This window comes from Schistocerca piceifrons, chromosome 4, assembly GCF_021461385.2.
Source record: "Schistocerca piceifrons isolate TAMUIC-IGC-003096 chromosome 4, iqSchPice1.1, whole genome shotgun sequence".
Classification (NCBI taxonomy): Eukaryota; Metazoa; Arthropoda; class Insecta; order Orthoptera; family Acrididae; genus Schistocerca; species Schistocerca piceifrons.
Window position 1 is genome coordinate 502526372 of NC_060141.1, and position 15331 is coordinate 502541702.

Here is a 15331-nt window from a genome sequence, read left to right on the forward strand (position 1 = left end):
TGACGTCCTACCCCCCCTTAAGGGTCTCATTTCCTAATCTAATTCCCGCAGCATCACCCGAGTTAATTCGACTACATTCCATTATCCTCGTTTTGCTTTTTTTGATGTTCATCTTATATCAAAAAATGGTTCAAACGGCTCTGAGCACAATGGGACTTAACTTCTGAGGTCATCAGTCCCCTAGAACTTAGAATTACTTAAACCTAACTAACCTAAGGACATTACACAAATCCTTGCCCGAGGCAGGTTTCGAACCTTCGACCGTAGCGGTCGCGCGGTTCCAGACTGTAGCTCCTAGAACCGCTCGGCCACCACGACCGGTCATCTTATATCCTCCTTTCAAGACACTGCCCATTCCGTTCAACTGCTCTTCCAAGTCCTTTGCTGTCTCTGACAGAATTACAATGTCATCGGTGATCCTCAAAGTTTTTATTTCTTCTCCATGGATTTTAATTCCAACTCCGAATTTTTCTTTTGTTTCCTTTAGTGCTTGCTCAATATACAGATTGAATAACATCGCGGATTGGCTACAGCCATGTCTCACTCCCTTCCCAACCACTGCTTCCCTGTCATGCCCCTCGACCCTTATAACTGCCATCTGGTTTCTGTACAAATTGAAAATAGCCTTTCGCTCCCTGTATTTTACCCCTGCCACCTTCAGAATTTGTAAGAGTGTATTCCAGTCAACATTGTCAAAAGCTTTCTCTAAGTCTACAAATGCTAGAAACGTAGGTTTGCCTTTCCTTAATCTATTTTCTAATATAAGTCGTAGGGTCAGTATTGCCTCAAGTGTTCCAACAGATATGAGTAAACATTTCAATTGGAAGGTGTCGAGTAAAAAGGTATCGGTATCGATTCCCCAGAGGTACGGATAATTTTAGTGTGTCACCACCCTCGACTAAGGAGGCAGAGCTGAGCTACAGTGCAGTGACGTGAGAGAAGTGAGCAGCTCGTGGAGACGGTGGCGCCGGCGCAGCGCGGAGGTGAGACGCGAAACACTTAGCGCGGGCCGGCGGCGGGGTCGGCTGACTCCTTGGCCCGCAGCGCAGCGCGCTCCGGGCCCGACTTGGCTCGGCTCGCCGGGCCATTGTGCGGGAACAAGGGCTGGCTGGTTGCAGGGCAGCGGCGCGGCGCCGCCTTGCGCTATCCGGGCAGCGCCCAGCGCTACAGCCGCAGCATCGATCTCGCCGAGGCGTTACCTGCTCACTGCTTCCGGGCCGGCCGCGCTCACGCCGACACCGTCTATGTCTCGTCCCTCCGACGCTCTGCTACAGTCCAAACTCACTGATTCTCCGTATCAGTTCCATAGCGCACTTCTTCCTTTGGACCCACTCGTCCACAGCACAGATGTGTGTCCCTCGAGGAAGCGTACTAGGACCACCACTCAGAGCTCTACTTTCGGACTTTCGTCATTCTCGTTTCCATTTGCAGTGTAACGCCCATCTGGCCATCGAGATACAGGTTTTACGTTCTTTGTATAAATTAGCGAGGCGAACGCAGGCATCGCAGGTTTGGGACGAAACAACCGCCGTCTATTTCAGCAGGAAACGATTCCTTTTAAATGACACGCCTCACACTCACCGACCAAGAACTTCCTTAGAGAGGCATTCAGTCTGGAACCGCGCGACCGCTACGGTCGCAGGTTCGAATCCTGCCTCGGGCATGGATGTGTGTGATGTCCTTAGGTTAGTTAGGTTTAAGTAGTTCTAAGTTCTAGGGGACTGATGACCTCAGATGTTAAGTCCCATAATGCTCAGAGCCATTAGAACCATTTCGAGGCAAAGTGAAAGCATCTATGACTACTGATGCACAGAAAAAGCTTTAAAGTCCATCATCACGTACGGGTGACAAAAGTATGAGGCACTGGACTCACCAAAGGTCTTATCCTCTTTTTCCCTAAGAAACACCCCGCCCCCCAAATTTCTTAATTGTTTTTTGTTTGTTTACAGCAAAGGACTTGGAAGAGCAGCTGAAAGGAATGGATAGTGTCTTGAAAGAAGGATATAAGATGTACATCAACAAAAGAAAAACGATGATAATGGAATGTAGTCGAATTAATTCGGGTGATGCTGAGGGAATTAGATTAGGAAATGAGACACTTAAAGTAGTACTGTGCGGTTAATCCCGGCGGAGGTTCGAGTCCTCCTTCGGGCATGGCTGTGTGTATTTGTCCTTAGGATAGTTTAGGTTAAGTAGTGCGTAAGCTTAGGGACTGATGACATTAGCAGTTAAGTCCCATAAGATTTTTAAAAAAATGTAGTAAATGAGTTTTGCTATTTGGGGAGCAAAATAACTGATGATGGTCGAAGTAGAGAGGATATAAAATGTAGAATGGCAACGGCAAGGAAAGCGTTTCTGAAGAAGAGAAATGTGTTAACATCGAGTATAAATTTAAGTGTCAGGAAGTCATTTGTGAAAGTATTTGTGTGGACTGTAGCCATGTATGGAAGTAAAACATGGACGATAAATAGTTTGGACAAGAAGAGAATAGAAGCTTTCGAAATGTGGTGCTACAGAAGAATGCTGAAGATTAGATGGGTAGATCACATAACTAATGAGGGGGTGTTCGATAGGATTGGGGAGAAGAGGAGTTTGTGGCACAACTTGACTAGAAGAAGGGATCGGTTGGTAGGACATGTTCTGAGGCATCAAGGGATAACCAATTTAGTAATGGAGGGCAGCGTGGAGGGTAAAAAGCGTAGAGGGGGACCAAGAGATGAATACACCAAGCAGATTCAGAAGGACGTAGGTTGCAGTAGGTACTGGGAGATGAAGAAGCTTGCACAGGATAGAGTAGCATGGAGAGCTGCATCAAACCAGTCTCAGGACTGAAGACCACAACAACAACAACAAAAGCTACAAGTTTGCAATCCTCCTGCACTATACAGAAACTATTCAAGACGACATTGTTACCTATAGTCATCCATGCATGCGCTTTCTGGGAGGCAGCAAGCAAGACTAATATATACCAAATACAAACAGTGAAAAAGAAGGTCGTACCGTCGATCTACGACACAGAACATTGGACATAAATAGAAGACCTCCACAAGGAAGTAGGAACAGATACCGTAAGAGGGACCATGCGTAAATTTACAACGAACTAGGCTCACTGAGAGACACTATTAGACAACTAGAGAATGTCAGATTGGTTGCACGTGGACTCTGACGTAGACAAAGGATCTACAGAGGCCCAATAGCTGGTCCGATCCCATGACAAATTAAAGATAAGAAACAGACAAGGAGACAAATAGGAAGAAAAAGCAGAAACAAAAAGGAAGACAAAGAAAAACAACGAAAAATGAACCGGAAAACGAAAGCAAAGAGAGACAACCACCCCAGTAAGGAAAAAAACGAGGACTAGAAAACAATGAAAAGGAAAAGGCGATAGCGTCATAAATCCAAACAGTATGAAGCAGGTCGGCTAATTGATATTTAGTACATGACACTGTTCCCCATAACTCGAAATAAAGTGCACCATGAGAAGAATCTACCAAAATGTACCTACAAGACAAGTCGGCGAAGCTGGTGCTTTTACAACACAAATACTGTGAGAAAAAGAGGTGGAACACAGCGATCGTTAGGAATTAATGTGTAGACATATCGCAAAAGATCGCGTATTATCTACTTTTCTACTACAATAGTACGGTATGAGGTAGTCATAAAGTTTTATCACCAAACCCCCCTCCCCTCAACAAAAAACGTTCGTAATTTTTTTGTTTGTTTACAGGTACATGATTCCAGTCGTCTTGCACAGTGATATCTCCGCGCCTGAATACCTTATCACGTTCCTGCAACTTCTAAAACATTAATGGCGCATCCCCTTGACACAGTGGAGTATCGTGCGGTAATTCATTTTGGGCAGCAGTGGAAGCAGTGCTGCTGTGTCAGGCCAGTGCAGATAACTAGTTTAGCCGTCTGGATCGATGGGCTCTGCGGTACATCCGGAAACGAATCACAGCCAGCCATTTCGGTTCTTCAAATAATTTTCTTGCAATAGAGGACGTGATGAATCTCTTCAGAAAAACAAGCTTCCTTCATCAGCCATTCTTTATTTCCATTTTATTTTTATTTTTGCGCTACGTCGTTTCAGCTGTGTGGCCATACTGGCGGTGTAGCCGTTCTCAGGAAAAATGTTTCACCCGTTAACTACATGTGTTCTGCTTGAGAATGGCTACAAAGGAAAAACGACGTAGTAAGCAAGATAGAAATAAAATGTAAATAAGTAACGGCCGTTGCCGAAAACTTGTTTCTTTCAAGACATTGCGGTTCTATACATACATGCAAGCACGAGTCACCGCTCGTATATTTCGTGCAAATGACGTATACCCCTAATCAAAGCAACAACGTTTACGTGTTGCTCGCACAACACGAAAGTCGCACCATAATGCTGACAGAATTCACCAGTGGAACTGACTTCATGCAGACATACGCTGGGGAACGACATCGTAACGCAAATGGTGAACGGTCGGAGAAGATTACTTCAAATAGGAGAATTCCATGATAGTTCTAATTCTCAACCCTTCACACGTCCCTCCATTACCAAATTAACTTTGCTCTGATGACTCATGATGTATCCTATTAACCTATCGCTTTAATCAACTTGTGCCAAAAAGCTATCTTCTCCTCAGTTTGCTGTAATACCTTTTTATTAATTACGACATCTACCCATATAGTCTTCAGTATTCTAATGTAACACTGAAAGGAGCCTCGTTTCCCTTTAATTCCTGCGCGTGCTCGACAACAGTCGATTTCTCCACCTGTCTTAACTAATAAAATTGGTTCACACGTGATATCTCGCTATGGAGAAGAGCTACTACACCCATTTGTTCATACAAGCCATAGAATTTTAGAAACGTGAAACAGTTTCAGTAAAAAAAAAGAAAATCTCGAGGTAAACGAATCCTGGCTTCCAGTGCTGTAGCGAAAGGCCGCTGCGCGTAACACGGGGAGAGCCAAAGCGATAATGAAAGAAAATGGTTTAAATGGCTCTGAGCACTATGGGACTTAACATCTGACGTCATTAGTCCGCTAGAACTTAGAACTACTTAAACCTAACTAACCTAAGGACATCACACACATCCATGCCCGAGGCAGGATTCGAACCTGCGACCGTAGCGGTCGGTCGGTTACAGACTGAAGCGCCTAGAACCGCTCGGCCACTCGGGCCGGCAAAGCGATAATGACAAGGGATAATATACCGGACGCAGGAGCGACAGACGCATGTAATCTACAGCCGCATGGCTCAACTGCAGTCCTCCACCAACAGTACAGAGGGAACCTTCGACAATGCCACTCATTCTTGCTGTCGAAACGTCAGTAAAATCGGTCGGAGGTTCTGAAACAATACGTCATTATGCATTAACTATACGTTTAACATTTCCACTAATTCATTTGTAAGTTTGTGTCCCATGACTATTCAGTATACAGGGTGATTCCATAATAATATTACAAACTTTCAGGGAAGAGTGAGAAGTGTAAATCTGTCTCAACACCGGCCGGCGAGCGGTTATAGGCACTTCAGTCCGGAACCGCGCGACTGCTACGGTCGCAGGTTCGAATCCTGCCTCGGGCATGGATTGTGTGATATCCTTAGGTTAGTTAGGCTTAAGTAGTTCTAAGCTCTAGGGGACTGATGACCTCAGTTGTTAAGTCCCATAGTGCTCAGAGCCATTTGAACCATTCTGAACAGAGAACGGACACTGCTTAAATGGGCTACTGTTGTCATCACTCTACAACCTGATTCTGGGCGTATCTTCGTATGGAGCGAACGTGGGACACGAGATCATCCATGCAACATCAGGGGAAGGGACTCATACGGTGTGGGAGGTGTGCTGATTTGGCAGGGATCGTGCACGATAGCTGCACACCGCTCCTTGTGTTTTGCACTAGTTCCGTGAACGCCCAGATGCACCGTTGGGAGATCATAGAGCTCTATGTGCGTCCTTTCTGGGGCGCTATTGGCCCTCAATTCATTTTATGGAAGACAACGCAAGACCACAGAGGACTCGACTGATTAATAAACATCTGCAAAGCGAGGACATTCACCGTATGGCTTGGCCGGCTAACTCACCTGACCTGAATCCTATTGAACATATTTGTGGTGCTCATGGGAGGGCAGTTGCAACAACCCCCCCCCACCCCGTCCCCCTCCCACCTAGAACCATTCAGGAGTTAAAACCCTGTATGGAAGAGGAGTGGGTACTAATTCTACAGACACTTATGGCTCACTAGTTAACAGTTTGACAACTCGTTGTGCATGCCGCGAGTCTGTCCGAGGCGACCACACACTGTACTTGCCCTATTTTCAAAACCATTTTGCAACCTGTGCTTTGGACCACATTGGACTCTTATCCATTACTCATGCTAATCAACAGCCTTTCAACTGTTGTTTTGCACAAATGATTTTCATAGAATACTCTATTTCCATGTTTATTTCATTATTTCTCTCCAGTATTTCCCACATTATTAGGGTAAATGTTACCTATCTCTTAATGTTGCCCACCAGTGTATTAGCTGTACTCTAAAGATTTCTGGTTATAAAGAACGAGAGGAGTGATATGCCATTTTCTAACAGCCCATGGCACGTCGAAGTGCTGACATCTTAAAGGCCGTAAGAGGTGTAGGTAGGCTGTTTAGGTTTTTATGTTGGTAACGCCACGTAGCGCACTGTATGAAAATCACTGACTGTGCTGTGTGCAGTCTGTGGCTGGTTTGCATTGTTGGAATATTTGGGCAGTTGGATGTGAACAGCGCGTAGCGTTGCGCAGTTGGAGGTGAGCTGCCAGCAGTGGTGGATGTGGTTAGAGAGATGGCGGAGTTTTGAGAGCGGATGATCTGGACGTGTGTCCATCAGAAAGAGTAAATTTGTAAGAGTGTATGTAATGAACTGATATATATATATGATGACTTTTGAATATTATTAAGGTAAATACATTGTTTGTTCTCTATCAAAATCTTTAATTTGCTGACTATGCCTATCAGTAGTTAGTGCCTTCAGTAGTTAGAATCATTTATTTAGCTGGCAGTATTGGCTCTCGCTGTATTGCAGTAGTTCGAGTAACGAAGATTTTTGTGAGGTAAGTGATTCATGAAAATAATAGGTTATTGTCAGTCAGGGCCATTCTTTTGTAGGGATTATTGAAAGTCAGATTGCGTTGCGCTAAAAATATTGTGTGTCAGTTTAGTGTTGATCAGAATAAGTAATGAGAGAAATGTCTAAGTACGTTCAGTTCTGCTCAGCTGTTTGAAAATCAAATAACGTAAGAGGTTTATTAGCACAGTAATTCATTAATTTTTCTAAGGGGATGTTTCAGAGGACTGACTCGATATTATGGGAGATGATGCTAATCATATTGCTCATTAGTGTGTGTGTGTGTGTGTGTGTGTGTGTGTGTGTCTGTGTGTTTCATCTTAAGTTGTGTTGAACGTATAAAAGAAAAAGAAAAAAAAAAACAGGAGAGGGAAGGAAAAGGAAAAGAAGAAGAAGAAGAAGAAGAAGAAGGGAAGGAGTGGAGAAAGAGAGGGAGAGAGAGAGAGAGAGAGAGAGAGAGAGAGAGAGAGAGAGAGATTCGCTGAGATGGAGTCATTGAAGCATCGAGGAATTCCAATATGTCGGAATACGGTGTGTCCTAGGAAGCTGTATAACGAGAGGGCCGTGCAGTACTTATAGCGGGGCCCGGCACACAATGGCGGCGCTGCTAGCGCGCTTGTCGTCTTCCCTGGACCGCGTAATTGGAGCGCCGAGCCTGCGCCCCCACAACGCGCCCGCTGTTCGTTACTACGTATTAGTTGCTCCACCAAATCCTCTTTCGCAGCCGCAAGTTGTCTTGCAGCCAGCGTCCTGCGTGCAGCGAACGAGCCTCCTGGCTTTCCTGGAAGTCGCCGCGCACCCTGCGCTCGGTGGCGTCTTTCCAGATACCGCTACCTTCGAGCTGACGGAGAAATTTAATCAGTGGAACGTCGTATGCGTTTCGGATAGCAACGGTCAGCTCTCTCCAGGGTCGGCAAACTACGGTTGTTTTGGATAGCAGGGGGACAGGCAAACAGTTGCTGTCACTCAGTGTTCGGTCCTGCCGAATCATTTTATGAATGCATGGCTGGCTCTGAGCACTATGGGAGTTAACTGCTGTGTTCGTCAGTCCCCTAGAATTTAGAACTACTTAAACCTAACTAACCTAAGGACATCACACACATCCATGCCCGAGGCATGATTCAAACCTGCGACCGTAGCGGTCGCGCGGTTCCAGCGCCTAGAACCGCTCGGCCACCTTGGCCAGCTGAATGCATGATGTCAGTTCTTTCGGATGTCCGAAAGAACAGACATTACGCGGTGTCCGTAGCTGTGATACATATAATGTAAACAGAAGATGGAGGGAGAGGGGGGGGGGGGGAGAAAGGAAAGGGAGGGATCTAATGACATCGGTTGGATGCATCGGGACTTTATGCGGAATCAGCGGCAACGAGTGGAAACAGACACCCCTCATTCATATACAAGATTCGCCTTGATGGGCAATGAATCCACAACCTTCAGTGTGGATGCACTTTGTCAAAGTTTCTTATGTCTGTGGATTTCCCTATTTTCGGCCCGTATCGTCACTAGAATGATTCCCCATTCGTCTCTGCTGCTCTTAAACTTTCTTCTTGCCTCATCACTTGCCCGCAACGCCACGAGGCAGTATTAAAATTTGTGGTGGGCAGTGGTCGTAATGTTTTGACTCGTCAATGTGTTTGGGTGTAATGTTCAAAATGGCTCTGAGCACTATGGGACTTAACATCTATGGTCATCAGTCCCCTAGAACTTAGAACTACTTAAACCTAACTAACCTAAGGACAGCACACAACACCCAGCCATCACGAGGCAGAGAAAATCCCTGACCCCGCCGGGAATCAAACCCGGGAACCCGGGCGTGGGAAGCGAGAACGCTACCGCACGACCACGAGATGCGGGCTGTAATGTTCAGCCGGCCGCTGTGGCCGAGCGGTTCTAGAAGCTTCAGTCTGAAATCGCGCGACCGCTACGGTCGTAGGCTCGAATCCTGCCTCGGGCATGGATGTGTGTGATGTCCTTAGGTTAGTTAGGTTTAAGTAGTTCTAAGTTCTAGGGGACTGGTGACCTCAGATGTTGAGTCCCATAGTGCTCAGAGCAATTTTTTTGTAATGTTCAGCTCTTTGATCACGTGAGTGCTTCGCATGCCCAGTTGGGATGGATGTGACCGATGTGATTTTGGCATACTCTGTTTTCTTCATGGATGTCCTTAGTACCTCTCTTCATATATTAAACACTTGTTCAAATGTGTGTGAAATCTTATGGGATTTAACTGCTAAGGTCATCAGTCCCTAAGCTTACACACTACTTAACCTAAATTATCCTAAGAACAAACACACACACCCATGTCCGAGCGAGGACTCGAACCTCCGTCGGGACCAAAATGGTTCAAATGGCTCTGAGCACTACGGGACTTAACTTCTATGGTCATCAGCCCCCTAGAACTTAGAACTACTTAAACCTAACTAACCTAAGGACATCACACACATCCATGCCCGAGGCAGGATTCGAACCTGCGACCGTAGGGGTCACGCGGTTCCAGACTGTAGCGCCTTTAACCGCTTGGCCACACCGGCCGGCATCCGCCGGGACCAGACGCACAGTCCATGACGGCAGCGCCTAAGACCGGTCGGCTAATCCAGCGCGGCTAAATACTTGTCATCATTCTCTAACCGCGATATAGTATTTGATATATGCAGAATTATGGCTGGGCCTGTGCATAACACTAATTCTCGCTTTCAGTCGAACGACTCTGGGACAAAATAACTAGTAACCCGTATCTTATCATTAACCACTCTGTATGCGAGAGGAGAGTAAGGGTTCAGCTCCTGTCATAAGCGTAGACTTCCTTGTGGCAAACCCCAGAATTTCTCCCTCATTGTTAACACTTCATCCGTAACTGTTTCTGTTTTCTTTCTTCTGTCTCATTTGCTGATCTTACCCTGTTATTTCTCGCTGTTTCGCAGGCCAGTCAATCTCATCAGATTCCTTCAGTGTTCGCTGCCATACGTTTCTGTTAGATGTATATTTGACAAGAAAGTAATGACAAAATTACTTAACATAATGTGAACAACACTGACATTACTGAAATGTCATAGATTCATTCAGCTACTCATCCACAACATTGTTTTGCAATTCACATTTAAAGTTTGGCAGAAGGTTCATAGAACCACTTTCAAGCAATTTCTAGACCGTTACACTGGCGAACAGCACGTGGGGAAAGGGATCATCTTCATCTTTCCGTTCGATTTTTGATTTCTCTTACCTTATCACGATGGCCATTTCTCCCTACGTAGGTGGGGGCCAACAAAATGTTTTGGCTTTCCAACGAGAAAATTGGTGATTGAAATTTTGTGAAAATATCCTGCCATAGCGAAAAAAGCCGATGCTTTAATTATTGCCAACACCATCATCATCATCATCCACTACACTTGCACTGCGCAAATTGTACGAATAATGTTAATTCACTATGGATGGCTCGTTAGATGTAATAGAGGGCCTGAAGACCCTAATCTTGTCAGGTGATTTTGTACTTATAGGCGGAAAACACGTGTCAGCTGATTTCTTTGTGGTGAATTAACACGTTAACTCGGTGTGTATAATACCTACCCCAGCACAGAAAAGGCATGCCTAGAATAGTATTAATCGACCACAGTATTACTGCACATGGCGGTGGGAGCGCTTCGGCCGACTTATGGTGAGCCAAAGCGTAATCGTAGTTGGTAATTTACGCACAACTGATCTGCGATGCGTTTCCCTTAGTCACGATTGTACTTGTTTACTGTTACGTCATCCGGTGAGAACCAAGTGCAATAACATCAGGGCTGAGTCGTACCAGATGTGAAAAGTGAACAGTGTGTGTTATTTACCACTCCGGGCTTCAGTGCGAAGACTGGTTTGATGCAGTTTTCCCGTTAGTCTGGCCTTAATTATCGCAACCTACATCTATTCAAGCCTTCGTTTCCCTCTACAACTTTTCTCCCCTCTCCTCACACTTCATTTTGAAATTAATATTTTTTGGTGCCTCAGTATTTTGCTGTCAACCTATCTTTCCTTCTGTCAGGTTGTACCATAAACGTCTTTTCTCCCGCATAGTACCTCTTCATTCGTTGGCGCGTTAAAAGTAGTGTTACTATAAAGGTTCGCCATTCGATTAAAAACCCAGAATAAACAGAATAGAATGAATGCAAATATTTATTGCATTATTAAGCCCTTGCGCCTCACAGCAACTTGATTATTTGTGACATTTTTGCAGATAGTTAACAATCAAGATGTCGGGTCCAAATCATATAAGATGTACCACTTAATAAACTATCAGCAGTAGGTTGCAACTGCAACAAAGTACATCACTCCTCTCGAATGGAGATAGTGAGTTCAAATACGACGCCAGTTCGTCCAATAACAGCACCGAGTCGGCAATTGACAAGATATTAGTTAGTTAGTTAGTTAGTTAGTAGTAGTAGTAGTAGTAGTAGTAGTTGTTGTAGTAGCTTTATTCATCTCTTTTTACAAGGACATAGGATATGTCAAAGTATTTACAAGTTTAGACCAATTTAAAATAAGCTAATTAGTATACACATACATTTACAGACTTCTAGTTAGAGACAATCATTAGATTTACTCCTGGTATACAATAATTTTTTTTACAAATAACTTATTAAGTAATGTAATGCCACAGTTCACTCGTATCTCACTATCAGTCACTGCACACATTATACACACATTGTTTCATAACACTTCACTCACTATACACACAAACACACACACTGGTGATCTCTGAGCCATTTTCTGTACCACAACTTCCCATTTGCTATCCTGAAAAACTTAATCAGCGTCCCTCTACAATGAGTGAGATGTTGAGCTCAGAAAGAGGAAGAGGTGTTAGTATTGTGCAACGCATAGCTTGTGGTAAGTTTTTCTAGAAAAGAATAAAAGAAGGAAAAAAAATCGTAGTGTGAAGGCGTTAAGTGGAATGCTGGGTGTTTTATAATCATTATGATTATTTATTTGTATAACATTTGTTTCACCAAACTCCCACTCTGTTGTATCTAAATAGTCTTTCAATGTATAAAATGTATTGCATAACAGGTTCTTTTTAAGTAAGTGTATTTTTGCAATTTATTTTATCACTTTTGTTAAATTATTGTACAGTTTTATTCCCTAGTAGAAAATGCTATTTTGAGTTTTATGTTTATTTTTTCCTGGCAAATGTAAGTTGAGTCTACTCTTGTTCCATGGTCATTGACAGAACTGTTTGTGCAGTAATTACCAATGTTATTTTAGATGTGTACAACTGACTAGTAAATGTATTCACAAGGAACAGTTAAAATCCCCAAGGTTTTGAACAGACCTTTACAATGAGCTCGACTACCGTTTTTGGTTATGATTCTTATGACTCTTTCCTGGAGCCATAAGAATCATAACCAAAAAAGGTAGTCGAGTTCATTGTAAAGATCTGTTCAAAACCCTGGGAATTTTAACTGCTCCGTGTGAATACATTTACCAGTCAGTTATACACATCTAAAATAACATTGGTAATTACTGCACAAACAATTCAGCTGGTTCAGAAACTGTGTCTTGGAAATGACATCATGACCTTTCTTCTAAATCGTACGTAAATCTTTGCCGTGCAGTTTCTTATCACCAAGTTTCTTTCTGGTTAGAACCAGAACTTGTCTGGAGCATCCTGTTTCGTCCGTAGCCTTCTTACCGACGAGAACACTGATAGTGCCATTCGGTGGTCAGGGCTAAGCCGAGGCTGGAACAGTTTCATCAGCTGGCGGTGACCGGTTAACCGTTTATTGGCCTCTCCTCATAAATGAGACGGTTGGTGCAGCGCATGTGGAGGCGAGCGCTCGGTAATTGGCCTCTGCGAGCACTGTGGAGCGAGGGCTCCGCTAGCAGCGCCCTAAAGAGTTTTAGCGGCTCCCTAACGGCCGGGGGCTGGGGTTTAGTGGGCGTCGCTGCGGCAACGACGTGCTCAGGACTCGGTCATCTTCAGCAGCCAGTTCCGGCGCTAATGATGCCCTCCCTGCATGATGAGATATTCCATTCCGGAAGTGTTCATCACACTTTATGAAATGTAAAACCTGGCGTTACACCTAGTGTGATGAGACCATTTCCACGGACAGAGTCCGATAGGTTAGAGACCACAACGTGTGGAGCAGACGGCGTGTAAAGTGGCCGTCCTCCAAGGGGAGGGAAGGCAGGGTCCGTCTACATCTTAACGTTCATGCAGAGATGCCGGCACATTCGTGTGGATTGGAGCGTAGTATGGGCTGATATACATTTATGTGGCTCACGGAGGTGAAAGGTAAATATATGAAGACAGTAACTGTTCTCGAAAGAACAGATATTGTTGATGACCGTGCAGCTTTTCCCTGGAATAAATAATGACTAACTGAAAACCTCAGCTGTCGACAGGTGTTGTTGATATACCTCGATGTGGACAGCTGAAAATTTGTGCCCCGACCGGGACTCGAACCCGGGATCTCCTGCTTACATGGCAGACGATCTATCCATCTGAGCCACCGAGGACACAGATGAATAGCGCGACTGCAAGGACTTATCCCTTGCACGCTTCCCGTGAGACTCACATTCCCAACTGTCCACAATTCTACATATGTAATGTATCTTATAGACATTTGCCCATCCACTCATTACTCGCGCACGCTTTGGCGATTCCCGAAAGAGTTTGGACAATCTGTGCGCATTCGCACAGACGAAGGTCAATGGCTGGATAGCAGCAGGAGATCCAGGGTTCGAGTCCCGGTCGGGGCACACATTTTCAGCTGTCCACATCGAGGTATATCAACAACACCTGTCGGCAGCTGAGGGTTTCAGTTAGTCATTATTTGTTCCAGGGAAAAGCTGCAGCCGGCCGCGGTGGTCCCGCGGTTCTAGGCGCGCAGTCCGGAACCGCGCGACTGCTACGGTCGCAGGTTCGAATCCTGCCTCGGGCATGGATGTGTGTGATGTCCTTAGGTTAGTTGGGTTTAAGTAGTTCTAAGTTCTAGGGGACTGATGACCACAGCTGTTAAGTCCCATAGTGCTCAGAACCATTTGAACCATTTTCGAAAAGCTGCACGGTCATCAACAGTATCTGTTCTTTCGAGAACAGTTACTGTCATCATATATATATATAATTAAAGGCTACCCAGCCATTGACCTTCGTCCGTGCGAATGCGCACAGGTTGTCCAAACTCTTACGGGAATCGCCAAAGCGTGCGCGAGTAACGAGTGGATGGGCAAATGTCTATAAGGTACATTACACATGTAGAATTGTGGACAGTTGGGAATGTGAGTCTCACGGGAAGCGTGCAAGGGATAAGTCCCGGAAGTCGAGCTATTCATCTGTGTCCTCGGTGGCTTAGATGGATAGAGCGTCTGCCATGTAAGCAGGACGTCCCGGGTTCGAGTCCCGGTCGGGGCACACATTTTCAGCTGTCCACATCGAGGTATATCAACAACACCTGTCGGCAGTTGAGGGTTTCAGTTAGTCATCATTTATGAAAGGTAAATGTCGTATGACTAGGGCCTCCCGTCGGGTAGACCGTTCGCCAGGTGCAAGACTTCCGATCTGACGCCACTTCGGCGACTTGCTCTTCGATGGGAATGAAATAATGGTGATTAGGACAACACAACACCCAGTCCCTGGGTGGAGAAAATGTCCGACCCAGCCGGGAATCGAACCCGGGCCCTTACGATTGACATTCTATCGCGCTGACCACTCAGCTACCAGCGGCGGACAAGTGAAAGGTAACTTGCTACGCTACCAGGAAAAGGGGGGTAGGACGACAAACGGTCCGACTTGGAGCAGGAGAGGCACCACAGGACATTTTAATTTCCACTATCTATACTTTTACAAGTAAATTCATGAAACTTTGTCAGCATGATCAGGAAGGATTCAGGATTCACACTCATAACAGCGGAAGTTCAAAAACATAACAAAATAATTTTTTTTACGTGTGAAATTTCATCATTTTTTCACTTACTATTGGCTGCATTTGTTGCTATAGGAACAATTTTCTTCATGAGTAAGAGAGACTGTTCCATGAATTTTGCACAGCATACAAACCATAATTACAGGTGTCTGAAACTCTAGAATCTATTTAATTTATGAAGAAAATGAATGAGCTCTTACGTTTTAAGATTTATGTTTAGAAAAAAAAATTGTAGTTAATTACCTCAATTTTTACCATGGTTTTTAATAGATTTGGAAAATTCTAGAGTTTCATACACCTGTAAGTATGATTTGTATGCTGTGCAAAATTCATCAAAGAATCT

At 44.7% G+C, this 15331-nt stretch overlaps 1 protein-coding gene and 1 non-coding gene across 5 annotated transcripts in view; one reads left to right on the forward strand and one right to left on the reverse strand.

Moving 5' to 3' along the window:
* The window catches only part of LOC124794698 (irregular chiasm C-roughest protein), a 1925819-nt gene that overhangs the window by 124579 nt on the left and 1785909 nt on the right, over positions 1-15331 (reverse strand). The gene's annotated exons all lie outside the window — the stretch shown is intronic.
* Positions 14404-14477, forward strand: Trnat-ugu. The gene has a single exon. It is a non-coding gene; the product is annotated as a tRNA-Thr (tRNA).